General features: G+C 46.4%; 1 protein-coding gene across 8 annotated transcripts in view; it reads left to right on the forward strand.

Annotated features, from left to right (window-relative positions):
* The window catches only part of TNIK (TRAF2 and NCK interacting kinase), a 147,231-nt gene that overhangs the window by 8,686 nt on the left and 121,253 nt on the right, over positions 1–17,292 (forward strand). The gene's annotated exons all lie outside the window — the stretch shown is intronic.

Genomic DNA, 17,292 nt, shown 5'->3' on the forward strand with positions numbered 1-17,292 from the left:
TTTTCTGGCCATGCAGACAGGCTGTCTTCAGTACAATAAATCTTCAGCCTTTATGTATTGATTAGCTTCAGTAAATAGTGTGATGACTCTGCTCTTCCCATTGCTATTCTGTGGGGATCGGCGTGTTAGTATGGCTGAAGAGGCTGTAATAGCTAAATGGGATTCCAGTAGTGAGAGCAGTTTACAAATGCTCTCCAAAGTGATCCTCGCAGCCAGTGTGACTGTGTTTGACTGCTATAAATGTAAACAGAATGCTCCACTGGTGACCAGGCTCATAATGGCTGTGTTTTCTAATGGGCAAAACTGTTCTCTGAGCCAGGTGTCCTTCAGTGACTGTGCCCTGCCCTGGCAGGGATGCTGTCTGCACCTGGTCCTCTGGTTGGGGGACCTGTGATGGACACATTCTGAAGAGAAGAGGCTGAAATATAGAGCTACCTGACTATAAAATGGAAAATGGCTGAAAATGCCCTTTTTACACCAGCCATGTAATAACTTATTCAATATTCATATGATGCTGGGCATAGTTTGAAGTGATTTTTCTTGTTGAGCTTTGCTTGCGCTCTTGGAACCAGATGTGTGATGTGGCGACCTGAAGGTGGTTGTGTTTGAGCTCTGGGCAAGCCCCAGTTCCCTAAATATCTGCTACAGTAAGGCATGAACAGAGCAGGAAGATGGCAGGGACAGCAGCTCGTTGTCCTTGTGGAGCAGCGATGGACGGATGGATGGATGGATGGATGGATGGATGGAGAGCTGCTTTACCTATTAGTTACCATAGCCAAAGCCCAGCCAGAAGACTTTCCATTGGCATCTCCATTTTGTGACAGCCTGTAATAACACCCTGCTGACAGAGCTCTTCCAGAGGTAGTTTGGACCATGAGCTGAAATCCCAGGTTGCTCTGGAGACAGTGGAAGGAAAGATAGGATGTAGCAGATGTAAAATTAGCATAACAATACACCTTTAATTCAACTTGAAGGAAATAATTGAAGACTAGTTGTCACTTACACTTGTGACCTCTGCCAAGATGACTCACACTGCAATATAATATGAGTCACTTGTTAATGATGGCCTGTTAAGGAGAAAGCACCAAATCCCTGTAACTTCTTCACTGTGCTCTGTAAAGGCCAGGATGAGGAAGGGTGTTCAGGATATTATTGCCTAGAAGTAATTGATACTTAAGAGCACTGAAGCACCTTTACTTGGCTCTGGGTGACTCTGGCATGAAAAGGCAAAGGTCCTGAGCAGAAATGCTGCTGCTTCTTTGGCCTTGGTTTAAATAAGCCACAAAACACTGTGTAACTCTCCAGTGCTGTCTGTACATGCCGTTGCCTGAGGGTGGGGACCCTGATAACTTTATTTCCTGCCAGATGGCTCAGCTGGCCAGAGGTCAAGTGTCTGCTGGTGGGACAGAGGGTGAGAGGGAGGGAGGTGGGTGCTCAGCTGTGCATAGGGCACAAAACTTCTACACAGCATGGGGAGGGAGGTCTTGGAGGCATCCTGGCTGATGGGAGAATGTGAAGGTAGGAATAAAATATCCTGTGGGAAGGTCTCTGGGGTACCACTGATGCAGAGCCCTGGGCTGGAGACCTGCAGCCAGGAGCCTGGGGTGAAAGGTGGAGACCTGCAGCCTGTGGTCCCATGAAGTGAGGGCTTGGCCAGGCACAGCTTCCCCATGAACTCCTCGCCTCTGACGTGTGAGAAGTTTTTATGGCCTTAGGAACTCGCTTAGGTGCTCCTGCAGCAATTGACTTGAGCACTCACTTGTTAATCATCTACTAGCTGTATTAAATGCTTCCTCTTACTGAACTAGTGTTTTTCCTCAATAAATGAGATTTCACAATCCACAGAAGAAAGTGAGAGCCTGGTGTGAAGGTGCTTGGGACCAGGGGTAGTAGCTTGCCAAGAAGTGACCAGCTCCTGTGATCAGAAAGGGGTTTCTCAATTGATAAAAACCTCATGGTTTTGTCTGTATTCAGGAAATTCTGTGAATTGCTGACACCAGAATTTAACTTGAAAGGGGAGTGTTTTTCCCTAGATCTCATAATTGTAGAGAAGCATGGAAAAAGGTCTTCCTGAAAGATCATAATCCAAAGGGCAAATAGAAGACTTGAAGTAGATTATTGAAAATTCAGAAGAAAAAAATGAAAGTAAATGTATGAAGCTTTGCCTGGCTTCTTCCCTGAGTGCTAAAACAGACATCCCTGAGCTGCTTGTGCTGTGCTTTCATTTTCCAGGTGAGAAACTGCCTTACCTCTCTACCATCCCTCTTCTGCCCCCTGCTCCAAGGTGTATCTTGCCCTCTGGACTTTGCCTGTTGGCACTCCAGACAGGACTGGTGTCCATACAGGATCTTGCTGCCTTGGGCAGCACCAGTGCAGGCACAAGGAGACAGGGGGGTGGTGGTGAAGGGCTGTGGAGGAAGGTTGAGAGGGAATGAGAAGGAAAGGACCTGAAGGAAGAGAACTTCACACTTGGATGTTCCTATCAAGGCAATCTAAGGCAACCAAAGGACATTGAATGTACGAGTTGGTTGCATTGCAGAAAATTGTATGTAGTACCTTAGGAATAGCTCTCTCTGAGGGTGGAGGAATGTTACTTCCTGAAGAGAAACTGCCAGCACAGTGGCACCCAGATCTTGAACACATCTGTTTTGTCTTGCTCCTTTGATAATGATCACCAGATTCTTTATCAAGTTCTCCTTTAGCGTAGCACTCACAGGAGCTCTCATTGTGCCTCTTGAATACACAAAGGTTTATCATGTGTTTGAACTGGAGGCATGCCTGGCAGGTGGGCTGACCATACCCCCCAAAAATGGAGCAGTGTGGTTGTCCAGTGACAAAGGGCAGAAGTTCAAAGCTGAGGTTGGTTTCTCAAGGCCCTTTCACAATAAATTGTGGGTTTGTTTTCTCCTGTTGACGTGACCTCTTCCGTGCTGCTGGTGCAAAGCAAAGTGCCTGCACAGATGAGAGAAGATGCAAAAGCTCTGCTCATTATCAGAAACGAGTAGAACAGCTCCAAGCTAATATGGCTGCCTAAAAATAGAAGTGGTGTTAGGGGGAAGGGCTGTCTTCTGTGTTCATTTGCCCTTGATTTTCATGACATTTTGCTGCTCTATATTGTGTGTCTTGTTCAGGAGAGTGTGTGTCCACGTCACGTTGGAGTAATTCCCAAGAATATGTGCTTGTGTCAAAAAACATCATGAGGAGGACTGAAGAGCTTGTTGGGGTTCAGCAGTTAACTGGCAGAATGCAGTTATTCAGGTTTATTCCCTCATCCTCCTGCTCCTCACAGGTTCCCAGTCCGTTCTTCTGAAGGAGTGGGAGGCCTGAAGAAAGGATGTGACTGACAGTGAGGCTCTGGGGTGGGATGGATCCCTGGTGGTGTGAGGTGGTGGGAGCAGAGGACATCCATGGTGTGTAAACCTTGTCTCAGAGGACAGTCATACCTCACTTGGAGGTTGCAGCATCTACTTTGCAGTTAAGGAAAAAAAAAATTACTTATGAGACTTAATTACTGAGTTATTGTTATCCAGTATTTAAAGCCCAAGTTTCATAACTGCCTTGTGATATCAGCATTCATGCTCTTTGTCAGTATTATGCAAGCAGCTCACCTTGTGATCATGAAATACTGAAAAGTGCTTTCTAATGCTCACCCTCGTTTCTCGATGACTCCATAAAACCTCTTCTGCTTTCCATTAATTATGGAACAATGGGACATTTTCCTCTTAGAAAGAGCTGAGCCTTTTTTGTTTTTCCTTCAAGTTCTTAAGCCAGCTGTTCCTCTGAGGCATTTCAGTTCCATATGGTTAGACCAGAGTAGACATATCTTCTGTCCTTCACTGCACTGTCTTTTGCCACTTGGGAGAAAGCAGGAGGTTTGTGGACCAATCTTAGGGGCAAAGGTCTTGCTCTACTGAAGCAGTTCCAGCTGGTGCTTGGCTGTTTCTGGCACTGGTGTGGTTGGTGTGATCTGCCTTCAAGGTTAACTGAGGCAGCTGGGAAAGATGAGAGCAGGTCCAAGGGGATAAATCTATTTCCTTCCCAAAAAGAGCTGAAATACTATAGCTTGCTTGTTGATACTCCGTTGTTTTCCAAGTGGGAGTTTGTTTAACACCAGAAGCTCTTTCTGACCCCCAGCAGGAGCCATGCTGTGAGACCCTGGCAGTACAGCTCTGGTTTCACCTGTGCCAGGTCTGGATTTTCCCCACCTTCACATCCAGATTTTGCAGAACACTGAGAGTAGACCTCTGGTTTTCTTCCTGATCAGTCCAGTTCTGCCACTCAGTGGCATCCAGAGAAAGGGTGGGACAGGGAGGGTTATCCTGTTCTGTGGAGGTTGCCTGTGAGGTGGTTCTACAGGTGACTCTCCAGAGGTGGTGGGGTCTCTTGATATTTTTGGGAGAATCTTAATTTCCTTGACTTAAGAGATGCAGAATTTAATCTTTGCTCCGAGCTTTCTCAAGAAAAAGGGAATTACTGTTTTTTCTCTTCCCTGTATGGGGACAGGGTTCAGATGTTTCTCTAAGCACAGATGTGGAGTGTGCTGAGCACACTGAAGAGGATGTGTCTCCAGGCTCCCTGGCCAGTGCTGCTTCTCCACTCCTTGAGACTTTTCCTTGTGTACACATCCGGAGATCTGTAATTCTTTTCACATGCTAATGAGGACTTTATAGATAAGATCCCCTGTTAGGAGAGGAATGCTTAGGAGAGTCTCATAGCAGGGGAAATCAAGGTAAGGAGTGGTCCAACATCTTTTTTAGATTCACTTATAACCCAAGCTGGCCCAGCAGAGCTCAGAGTAGAAGTCAGACCCTTTGGCCTCTCATCCTGTGTTGTAGCCATTAAAATATGCTCTCCTAAGATTAGATAACCTGTGGTTTTAGTGTCTGCAAGTCCTGATGAGCAAATTCCTTTGGATAAATGCTTTTCTTGTATACTTGCCAACACAGAGTGATCTATAGGACATGAGGGAAGGGAAATAACTTGCAGGCGTCAATTTTCAGAAGATGAATCAGATGAAGAGATAATACCCAACAGGTTAGAGCTGTTGGAGTGGCTCAGTGGTGAGGATCACATTCTGTGTCTCTGGTTTAGACTGAGTGATGTGGGGAACCCAGGGTGCAACTGTACTGCCAGCAGCTTACCATGAGTTTGGAAATTAGTGAGCAATCTGGGTCTCTGGCAAGGGTGAGATAGGGCACTGGATGGTGGTTTGGACCTTGGGATGGATGCTGAAGGGATTTGCAGTCTGGGAAAGCTGATAGTTGAGTTGGTTTCCCTGCATAATGAATATTTATTTTCCACACAGGTCTTTAGAGAAGAAAAGGATTGCAAAAGCATCTTGGTGTTGTAGTAGTTTGTCTTCCTTGCTGTAGCCTGGGGCTGTGAGGTGGACCAGAGCTCAGCTGAGCACATGCTGGTTTGGATTACAGTGAAACTGCAGCATCTCCCCTCCCTTCTGACCAGGAGAGACAGTGATGGGCTAGCTGAGTCTGCAAGGAGGGATGAAGTGATGCTTTCTGAGGATTTAGGGTGGCCTGGCAGAGTCTGTTGAACTGTTTATTTTGCTTTCTGTGGCAGTGTGTTGTTGCTGAAACACGTGGATTTGATTTCTGGTTATGAGCATCCTTATCTGCTTCTGTAGCCATTAGCTCTCTGTCTTGCCCATGTGGGAAGCTGTAAGCTACTTCATCCGATAAGGCTTTTCTTATCTGTTCTGCTGTTTATTGTGTAGAATTGAAATTGCTCTAGGAACTATAAAAAGGGGATGGAGCCTGGGAATTGCAACTGAGTTGTGTTTCTCTTCCCTGCACAGACCAACAAGATGTCAACAGAACTATGAATGTCTCCAGAGCTGAGTTCTTGGTCATATATTGTATCTAGAGAAAAACATACGTCCTGAGATTTCCTTTCCTTCCTTACTTTGTTCAGCATCATCAGAACACCCCATTTGGCCTTTTAAACTCAACAGCCTGCTTGTGAAATATTCAGTAAAACTTGGGCTGATGTCACTGTCAGTGGGTTGCATCTTTTTGGAGTGGCTTTGATCTTGCTTGCTGGAGCTGAGTAATTTGCACTCCTCTCCCTCTGAGAGTCTGGCCCTTGCAGACTCTCTTGTTTCTCCCAATTGTAAGCATTTAAATGGTATTAAAGCTGCTTATCCCAGTCTTGTACTTTTTTAGAGTCATTAACACCTCTGCAAAGAGAGTATAAAACTCTAGTAAAGTCATCTGGAGGCACTTTGCAATGGTTTGCATGGCTCTAGAGGGAGCAGAGGGCTGGATTTCCCCTGCTGAGGAGGGTGTTTGGGGGATGCTGATGGTGGTGGTGCAGTCCTCATAGGCATGGTGGGTTCACCCTTGGGAGGTGGTGTTCCCCTTCAACCTGGACTCCTTTCTGGGTGTGAGAACAGGCACCTCAAGCTTTTGTTGACTTCTTCCCCCACCACAAATTCCTAGAGACCAGAAACATCCATCACTCCATGTTTGCTGTGCCTCATTTAAGGGCATGTCTCAAATGATGTCAGCAATTTTCTTTTCTATTCTGTTACCTTTACAGGGAGATGTTGGTGTTAAAGGGGGATCCCACCAGGAGGTCATCCAAAAAAACCCAAAGCTGGCTTTGTTCTTCACCTTGTGTGTGTTCTTGTGCAGCAGCTGTGCCTTGTGGCCATGGAGAAGCCCCACTCTAGCTCTCATTGCTTGGCCTGTCAAACCAGTTGAGCTCTGCACTAATTAATGGGAAATTGTCATGACTAACATTAGGCTGGTAGGAAAAACTAATAGGGGTGAATAATAGCACAAGATACATGGAAATCAACGTTTTTCTCCTTGGAGGCTGTAGATGTAATCCACTTAATATTCTGTGGAACACAAGATTAATATTCTTCAGCATAATATATGTGAGGCTTTTCTTTTTAGTTTGCTGGCAGAGGCACTGCTTCATTGCTAAAGCTGAGGGCAGGGGATTAGGAGGGGGAAGGATGCTGACCCAACTTCCAGAGGATTCAGAAACAGCAAAATCTGGCTAGAGGAGATTAAACTTCTTCCTTGCTAGGAAGACTTTTCTGCAAGAAGTGTGCCTCACACTGGGGTAGCCCCTGTTGAAACCTGGTGGGGTGTCTTTCAACTCTTTGGATGCCTAAATTATTGGGGAATAGGTCTGATTTGCTTGGACTGTGTGGTGTGACTCTGCTGGTGGGCTCCCAGTGCAAAGCTGGTGCCTGCAGAGTGTGGAAACCAGCTCCAGCCTTGCACTTGTCCTCCTTCACAGCATAGTTTTGCCATGATTTAAACTCATAGAACTGCTAAGCTTCACAGAGGTTCCTTTAAAATAATAATAAAGCAAAGCCCCTGTTCTTTTTCTTTCACAGGATGGAAAGAATGCAGTGAGTTGCCAAGCTTAAAGAGGAGTAGATACAGCAGAAATAAATAAATCAAGACCATTTATTTTAAGTTGATTAATCTGATATGTTCATAGTTTTCTAAAATAAAATCTAGCCCTAGAGAGTTTAGCAAATCAAATAACAATAACTGCAATTAATTTAGAAGCAGTTACTAATGTTTCCCATCCTCTTTTCAGATACTTAAACACTCATGATTAATCTCACATCTTATGACTGTGGGCCAAATCCTCGTGGGGATGTGCAGTGTCTCTGTTGGGTTGGAGGAGGTGGCTTGAAGAGCTGACCCCATTCCTGAGTGTGGGGAAGGGCTGTGTGCAGGGCTGAGATGAGTGCCTGGTGAATGCTTGCACCTTGTTCCTCCAGGAGGGTTTGGTCTGATTTTTCAGTTGAAATTCAAATTATTATGGGCTTCCCCACCTGCTTTGTTTTCCTATCTTGTTCTGGTCTTCAGCAGGCTGGTCCCTCTGGTCTTACAGGGTTTGCTTAGCTGCTGTGTGTATGTTTATATTAACATTTCCAGCCTGCTTGTGTGAACTAATAAAAAATTGTAGAGCTCTGCAGAAAGCCAGATAATGTCACAGCTGGTTCTAGGTACCAGAGCTAGCACAGAGCTGCTAAGGCAGGGAGCTGTCACAGGGCTCTAGTTTGACAGGGAGCATAGTTGTAAAGCAAAATGTGGTGGTTGGATCTGCAGGACATTGAGATGACTTGCAAAGCAAAACCTGCACATCTTCCTGGGATGTCTGGGAGAAAGGTCCCTCCACTTCATCTCATCCAAAGTGCTGTTGTAATGCAGGCATCAAATGAACTAAACTAAGTAATCTGTGTGCCCCTGCCACTTTTAATAATTTAGGGCATTGGAGTTTGAAATAAAAAGCATCTCTGAATTTCTGAGAGTGTTTCACAGTGTAGGAAGCCACCAAGAAATACAGAAGACTTGCTATGGGAAATACTTCACACCCTGGCAAAAAAATTCTTGTGAATCACTTCAGCAACTGTGGATCAATTCTGATTTTAGGCTGTTTTTTTGGCATGGATCAGGCAGGAGCTTGTTTTTTGCTGTGGGACCTTGTTTTCCACCCAGTTTGAGTGTCTGTCATGACCAACCTTTTAGACTTCCTGCTGGGTCTGGTATTACTGGAGGCAGCCTGTGAAATGTAGGAAAAAAGGTGAGAAGCCTTCCTTTCCCTTTCCACACAACTTGTTACCTCTTGGGTGAGACTTGCATTTCTAAATTGAAACATGCAAATTAACATATATTTGATATTCTTTTAAATAATTTTGCTGATTAGTCAAGACAATTCAATGTAAAAATGAGTTTATAGTACAAGGTTTTGGCAGCTTGTTGGTATAGTTGTGGGATTTGAGTTTTTTCTACAGTCCATCTTGCAGAGTTCTGCTCAATAATTCTAAGTGATTTGTTCCCCATATTGTCCTTTTTTGAAACTACTGCCACAGGAGAGTTATTTGCCTTTCTTGCTAACCAGCCCTTGTAGAGCTGAGTGTGAGGAGCTGATGACAAGTGACAGGCTGTGGCTAAACTCTTTGAAAAGCACAAAACCAGCAGATAACTCCATCTCCAGATGATGTGTGAAAACTGGGCTGATGTGAGAAACTCTCAACTGAATGCAGCAAGGAGGTGGTGTTTCTCCAGATGTGCGTATAGGGACAAGAAAATATTGAAAACTAATGGCACCTGCTTTAATCTGGGATTCAGGGATTTCTGGAATGCCCACATGCCTGGCTGTGCTGGTTGTTGCACAGATCTCTGCTGTTGAAAGCTGTAGTCTATGGGTTGTTGGTGCTACAGCCTTTTCATCCCTGACAAGTTTTTTGGTCAGCTCAGCCCACAACCATAACTGAAAAACAGACACAAGAGGCACAAAACCAACCTAGTTTCAAAAAGCAAAAGGTTTTAAGATTGCTTTTCTTTTCTTGCTCCAAAATGCATCTGGGAGTGAGACTTTCTTGTGTTTTAAGCCATCCCTCTGGCCACAATTCTCACTGCAAGGAGGGAGAAAGGCTGTCATTTCTTGACAAAGGTGATGCTAGATTGTGACCCCAGCAGCCTCCTGGAGGGCTGCAGGAGCTGCAGTGCCCAGCAGTGCCTCAGGAAGGTGCAGACTGGCTTCTGTCACCCCTGCAGACACACTGACGAAGCCACAAGCATGACCTGCTGTGGAGGCTGAATGTTTGCCTGTGTGTGAGAGGGTGCTCCCTTCTCCTGGCATGAGCTTGGCAGCAGCTGTGCTTTACACAGTGCATCTCCAGCAGTGGGATGTTAAGAGGCTGTGGTTCCCAAAACAGCTGCCTTGGTAAGTAATTAAACCAACTCCTCCGAGACCCCATAAACCTCTGACAGCATTTAGTGGTAGGTAACAATTTCAGCTTGATGCAAACATTTGCTGGCCAAGGCTGAAACTCTGTTTCTCAGAGGGATGAGAGCTAAACATTTAGGAATAATATTTTATCGGTCTGAAATGACACAAATGACTTCCAGTGAGGAGAGCATCCAGCTGCTGTGCTCGAATTGATGTCTGCATCCAAAGAAGTGTAGTACAATACTGGTAGTGACTTCAGATCTTCTGAGGGCTATAGATGTGATTTATAATTGGCACTGCAGCTTTATAGAGACACTGAGCTCAGCCAAGCCTTTTATATATTGCCCTGTTGCAGTTGTGTGCTTGAATTAGGCATATGTTGAAGGGGTTGATGGCGCTGATGCTGCATTCATCTAGCAAGGCATTGAAAACCTTGGGGTTCACTTAGCAGTCGTGCTTTTGCTGATGCTTCTGGTCTGATTGGCTTCTGGCTCTTCCAGATGAACAGCTCTGCTGTGAACTGGAAGGTGGGCTTGTCATTACAGCTGCAGACAGTTCATGGAGTCTGTCCTGGTGATCTGTGGAATGTGCTGTAGAGCTTTGGAAGGGTGAGAGGAATGGCTGCATTGGAGGGAAACCAGCTTCCAGATGAAGAATAATTACAATTGTGTTGTCTTGAGGGTTATTGAATGTCTCAGCATTTTCTTACTCTGCTCAGACTCAAAGAGGCCACATGTTCATTTTCATTAGCCTCAAGTCAAAACTCTGCCTTCAGTTGAATGACATCAGGGGAGATGGACTCACCATGTTGGTAGCCATGCTTTTGAAGGAGTGGGAAGGAGGTTTGGAACCTTCTTGTTTTGATTAATGTAAATGTGTAGCTTGTGGGTGGCTTTTCCTTGGCCTGGACTGCTCTGACGTGCAGTGTTGGAGGAAGGTTAATTTTAGATCTTCATTGTTGTCCTCTCCTGGTATCATTAATGCATCTTGCTCTGTGGGACCCACCATTTGCAGTGCTACAACTGCATCATTTTGGTTGGAAAAACCCATTTTTTTCCAGGTCAGTATGTGTGTTCCTTACAGGCTTGGAGCTCCCACATTTCATATTTGTGGAGACAGTACAGAATGGCTGCTTTTTCTTTTGACATGCTAGAAAGGAGAAACTAGGTCAGAAGAACTCTAATTTTGTGTGTGCAAGTTTGAGTCTGTGAGCAGGAAATCTGGAATACTCAGTTTATTGTAGCTTCAGTGGCTTGGCCTCTGCAGAACCAAGTGGGAATGAACTGTGTATGTGCATAGGGGATTTTATATTTTTCTTCTCTTAGCACTGCTGTTGGCTATTCCTTTGCTGGCTGGGGGCTACAAATCCACACTTACATCCTAAATTAAACAGGTAATGGTTGAAGAAGTAATACAGTTTTATTGACTGAAAAGCCCAGTGTGGTGATTAGTTCTTATTTAATTTTGCTGCTGCCAACTATTGGCAGGTCTTAACATTCTGGAAAGGAAAGAGACACTCACGTGGTGGCTGGAGCTTTATTGCAGGGAGAAGCTGGGGAGGGGAGTGTTGGAGACCTTGGAGGGTGGATTTATGGTTTAGGAAGGGAATGGACAGGGCACAAATGTCAGGCCTGGAAGAGCATCTCCTGGTGAGATGCTGCAGAGGAGTGCTTTGTATAGATTTGTGAACAGGCTTCTCAGCCGTCCAGGTGAGAATTTTTTCTTCTGCTAATAACTTAGCCTTGAGAGCAGTTTTTCTTACGCTGTGTAGTAGTGCTGTTTCTTGACTAACATCTTCTTTTAAGTTACAGAGCTGGGTGTTTGGGGTGAGGGAGGACAAACTGCTTCTTCAAAATGAAAACAAAGCCCTTGGGGAATTCATTATTACTCTTCCAAGTAGAGCAGCTTGTATTGCTTGAGTAGGCAGGAGGTGCAGTGGTAGATGGCATTGATGATAGCTTGTTTTGTGAGTCTCTGGATGGGTGGGCGAAGGAGGGGAAGGTACCAAAGCTAGCAGGAGAAGGCGTGAGCTTAAGCAATCCTGAGTAACATCCAGCAGTCCAGCATGGTTCTGCTTCATTGCTTGGCTTTTATTTCAAAAATACCTGTGCAGCCTTTTGAGGTTTTTTTGCCCTGCTTTAATTGATGGGCAGGCTTAGGGCTATGTCTGTGCGATTGAAACTTGGAAAAGTCATGTCCCCAACCTCTTTCTTAGAAAGCTCCCAGTGACTCAATCAGTATTTTGCTGCCCTGGCCTCTGCCTTGCTGCTTTGTTTGCTGCTGTCTGCAGCTATATTAACAATCCTCTCCTGGCTTGTGCAGTCCATCTTCCTATTACTCACAGGGCTGTTAACTAGAAGTGCTTTGAAGATGGAGACAGCCAGCTGATTACTAAAAAGCAGCTGTGTCTTCAAGTGCTCTTCAAACCCCTCTACTTTTCTCTGAATTGTGTGGTGTCATTTGGGGTAACTTCCCCAAGGTGATCCAGACCTTTTTTTGTCAAACTGCACAAGTGCTTCAATGCCTGCTGTAGAAGCCAGTGCAGAAAGTGTTGCAAAATGAGTGAACTGAAGAAACACCTTCAGAAGGAATAGCAGGGGACTTTGTAGAGTTTGAGGTTACTTGGGTCCTGATGCCTGGGAGATTTATGGCTGTTTACAGAGCTTCTAACGTGAGAGGTGGCTCCACAGACTATAGCCCAGCCTGGACATTTGGCCTTGGGGAAGTGAAATCTGGGCAGGTGTATAGTGTGAGAACTAAAGTCTTCATCCTTGTACCCATTACTTGCAGTGGTGTGTTGCATAATCAGAATTATTACCCTTATAATTGTTTTTGCCTATTGAACTCTATTCCTGAAAGGCTTCTCTGTCTCCTGAATTTCTTGCAAAACCTTTCTGAATCAAAGATCTTTCAGTTCTGGTTGGAGCTTGGTAGGATTTGAAGAAGTTGACACCTCAAGACAACCACTTGGGTTGACAGTGCTGCCATGCCAAGGTGTGTGATGCCAGGTGGGATTATGGCTCTCCTGGGCTGTCTGGGTACCATGGCATTGCCATGAGTTTACAAGAGCCAGCTTTTTTGGAAGAATGACCTTTTGGTGCTTCCCAGTGCCAAAATTTCTCCTTGTGACTGCCAGGACTTGTCTAGGCAGAGGCACCTGCACACAGCCCTGGGTCTCATGTTGAGGGTGATGAGTAAATGGCTTTGCAAGCCTGCTTTGGTTTTTGTGGGATCTCCTGTTTTATTATGGAGATGTAAGGCAGAGGCTTATAATATCCTGATGCTTGGGAGCATTAGTTGCACAGGCTTTATATATTGGTGGAGATTAAAAAAACTCTTCTGATGCCACGGAGCTGCTTTAGCTGATCTGTGCCTGGGGACACTCCTCTGTTACTGACCCGTAACTGTGCTGCCCCTGGTTACACAGTGCTTTTTCCTTCTCTAGGGTTGTAACATTTGCTTAATGACTGGGTAGCTCCATGATTTTTGGCTGGAAGTTGTCATTAGCTGCTAGAATTGGGGAACTAAGTGCACAATGATTACAGAGGCTCCAATCTCTGATTTGCCCTCCTGTGCATCCACAGCAGTCGTGGTTTAATTGGTGTGCCCCTGGGTTCCCCTCTCCTGAGAGCTTTCCACTGTCTCCTCAAGTAACCCTTCCTGTTACATCCCTTTTGTGTGGGCTAGAAGGGAGAAAAGTGAGCTTCCTTCAAGGAAAACAAGCAGATTTGGTGTATAGGCTGTACAGTGTGTAAATATTTCTTGTCTTTATGGACACCTGCATGGCAGTATTTAAAGATGGCTAACTTGTGTTCTGCTCACTCAGCATTCACCACAGCCAACACTGATACACACCTGCAGCCCTTGGCCCTTAGTGACTTAGCCCTGGGTGTGGATATTGCTATTTGAATAGTCTCCTCAAGCAAAGTGTTGGTTCTTTTGTGCCTTGGACTTGAGACATCATGGTATGGTCGAGGACATTTTCAACTTTAGTTCTGTGGGGCCTGGGTTAGGCAGAAGGGAGGGAGCAGTTGTACCCAGGAACCCGTGAGCCCCGCTGTGCTCCACGCTGATAAGCCTTCAAAAGGGAGGCCGGTTTTGTTACTGAAATTTGAATATATCCTGCTTTATCATCCACACACAGAAGTCCCTCTTCTGATAGTGCACCAGTTTGAAATACACTGTTTATTGAAATAAAGTGGAATTTTTTTTTTTTCCTTAACCATGATATTGCTGAAAAGGATGATGCCTTTTTCTGTGTCTTGGACTGGTTTTACCCACTGCAGTGTTAGTACCACTGATTTTCTTGAGAGATTAGTAGGAACATAGCAATTTCCCACTTGAATTTGAGCCTGTCCTGGCTTTATCTGTGGCAGCATGGTCATATCCTGGCACAAGAGAGCTCAGGTCCCAACCCATCTCTGCCTGGGGGAACACTGGGTCTGCACAGCCCTTACTGCTGGTGGTGCTCTGAAACATTTCCCATCCCATGGGAAGCTGAAAAGTCCAATTGAGTGTTTTGTTGCTTTATGGAGAGCCTGAGTTTTCTCCTGTGCCTTCTGGCACAAGTTCTGAGTAGCATTAGCAGGGAGGAGGGACGGACCCTACCTTAGTTGAAGGGATCCTGGCAAAGTCCTGGTGCTACTACAGCTGTACAAATCCTTTTCTAGTAGATTGAAGCTAATGTAGAGCTGAAAATTGTCTTAAATGCTGTCTCTCTCCCCCTCATTTTAAACAATGCACCTTCTTTGCCTAAACCAACAGCTCACCTCATTTTTTCCTTTTATTTGTGGGCTTGTTATTCAATGCAGATGTTTTCAGTTACACGAGGTACAGTAGTTCTTGTGAAGGCATTCTGGGGTGTGGGAAGAGCAGGCTGCAGCAGCCTTGTCACCTGTGTGTCCCTCCTGGATGGAGGAGAGGGCATCAGCAGGAGGAGGTGGGTGCCAGGCTGGAAGCAGCCGTGTGGGATGAGCTTTGCAGCCACCCCCAGCCAAGTGCAGCCCTGCGCTGCTGCGAGCCCTGATCTGCAGCACAGGCTATATTTGGTCTGAGATTATTCCCTGCTTTGCCTGGATTGGTCCTGGTTGGGGCTCTGCAGGGTGGATTTCTTTTTTCCCTGGTTAACACCACTCATGCTGTGTGCCTCTCTATTTTTCTCCCTCGCTGCCCGTTCCAGCCTGCCCAAGCTGCTGCTGCTGCTCTCTGGTACCCTCCTGAAGCATCTCAGCAGGGGCTTTGTGGGATGTGCAGGATGTGCCCCTGCTACCAGGGACAGCCTTTTCCCCAGCAGCCATTAAGATGCAAATCTCTTTTCTGTGTATGAATCGGTCCAGGGGAGGCCAGTGAGAAGCAGGGCTTTTTTTATTTTCTTGCCTGTACCATCCTTTCCTGCATGTTTTCTGGAAAGGCTATTAATAGCATATTATTCCTGGGTTCTAATAGTGGCTCTTGGGGAGAAGCTTTTCCCTTTGACTGCCTGCTGCATGGGAGGAGGGCAGGCTGAGGAGGACAGCGGGTCTGAGAGGAGAGGTCCAGCCCCCTGTGTTCCCTGACAGTGCTGGTGCTCCCAGCATGAGGCTGTGCTGAGGTGGAGCTGCTTGTGGCAGCAGTCAGAGGAGCAGTGTCACTCCTGGCTGTGCTGGGAGATGCCCAGCTACCTTGGCAATGCTGCTGGAAAAATGCAGGGAGAAAACAGGATGGAGAGGGGACATTGCAGCAGAGAAACTGCCTGGCTGGTGGGAGCTGGAGAGGAAGGTGTGGGTGATGGGAGGATGGGGGAAAGCCCTTCTGACACAGAGCTGCTCCTGGCTGGCACAAAACTGCCCTGGGCACAGCGACAGCAGAGGCAGGTGTGGGACTGGCATCACTAAACAAGTGAGGGATGGACTCAGGCAAACCTGTTGGAGCCACAAATATGACATTTGCACATGTGCAGTGAGCCTGGGATGGTGGGATGGAGTGCTCTTTAGTTTGAGGATTTGTAGAAAGAGGTTGGAAAATATATTGCAGAAGGAGTTCTTTTTATCAGAAATGGCCAGCTGCATCCCTGGATGTTGCTCCAAACCTCCTAAGCATATGCCCTAGGCATGGCTTTCTTCTGCCTTAATCTCCTTGTGAATATTCAAAAATAGATATACTTGTAGCACTGGAAAAGCCTCTTTCAGAGTTGTTTCAGCACTGCAGAGAACAACCCTTAGGAAAGAAACTCAGAAAATAAACAGCAGCTGCTGCCATGTTTCCCTCTCCCCCGCCTCCTCACCCAGTGTGGAAACCCGGTGTTGGTTCCCTTTCCCATCCATTCCTGGCATTTCCCTGCCTGGTGGCAAGGCAGCAAAACTCACAGGCTGTCCACACCCAGCTGAGATGCTGTATGCTGGAAACCTGTTGTTCTGCAGCTTCACCTGTGCCTGGCCCAGGTGTCTGGATGGAGGTGGTTCACACCAGGGCAGATGTGTCCTTGAGCCTGCACAGCTTCCCTTTCCTTTCTGAAGATTGTCCCACTGAAGGCTGAGTGGGGTTCCCACCCTGAAGTACCCCAGGGCTTCCCAGGCAGTGTGAGGAAGCTGCTTGGAAATGATGGAGGAACAGGCAGAAGGGGGATGTGGCATTTCTGAATGGTCAGAGGGGTTGCTGTCACTCCGCAGCAGCACATGTTCCTGGCTGGGTGGAAAGCTGCCCCAACCACGTCGGGACTCAGATTAATTTACTTTTGTGGCACTGTTACTGGATGAACCTTGCTTCTCAGCTTTCAAAAAGATCCAGTGTTTGACTTTTGGACCCAGAAGCATCTTGAGTTCACACAGCTTTGTAATGAATGAACCTCTGTGTCTATAACGGGGTGGTGAGTGTCCATCTCCTCTCTCCTCAGCAGTGCTGCTGGCTGATCCTCCTTGGCCTGCTGGAGTTGGTACCTGACCTGTCTGCATCCCCCCAGGTCACAGCTGGCACCCCTGGGCTCACTGGGATGCCAAGTCATCCAATAGCTCAAGTGACTCAAAAGCCAGCAGGGAGGATGAGGATGGGTGGTATATGGGTGGTCACAGGGGCACGCAAAGCCCCAGCGTGTCAGGATGCCTCCACATCCACCAGCTTCCAGGGGGATTGTGCTCTCCAAAATTGGAGTGATGAGTACAGGAAAAGGAGGAGGAGCAGGAGAGTATAAATAAAGCTTCTTAAAGGAAGGGGAAACCCACCAAGAGGAGAAAATAGCGCCACTGGTTATTCTTTCTGTCTTTCTTGTGCTAGTGGGTGCATGTGTGTGTGACTGCACTTCCCCTGGCTGGGCACATGCCAAGTGCAGGGGGATCTAGGGACAGGGTTTTGTGCTTTGTTGTCACCTTTACAGGGTATTGTGTCCCCCTATAGCATTGCCTTGGATCTGCTCATCTCAACTGGGATGTCAACAGCCAGGATGCATCAAACCAAAACAGCCTTTAGACCTAGTAACACTAATGCTGCTGACCTCAGGAGCAGACCTGGAAACCTCTGCTTCCAGCCCCAGAATGGCATCCTGCCAGTTAACTTGTTTTATTCCGAAGCTGATGCATAAGAAAATCTTAACTTTTA

The sequence above is a fragment of the Catharus ustulatus genome, chromosome 10, assembly GCF_009819885.2.
Source record: "Catharus ustulatus isolate bCatUst1 chromosome 10, bCatUst1.pri.v2, whole genome shotgun sequence".
NCBI lineage: Eukaryota > Metazoa > Chordata > Aves > Passeriformes > Turdidae > Catharus > Catharus ustulatus.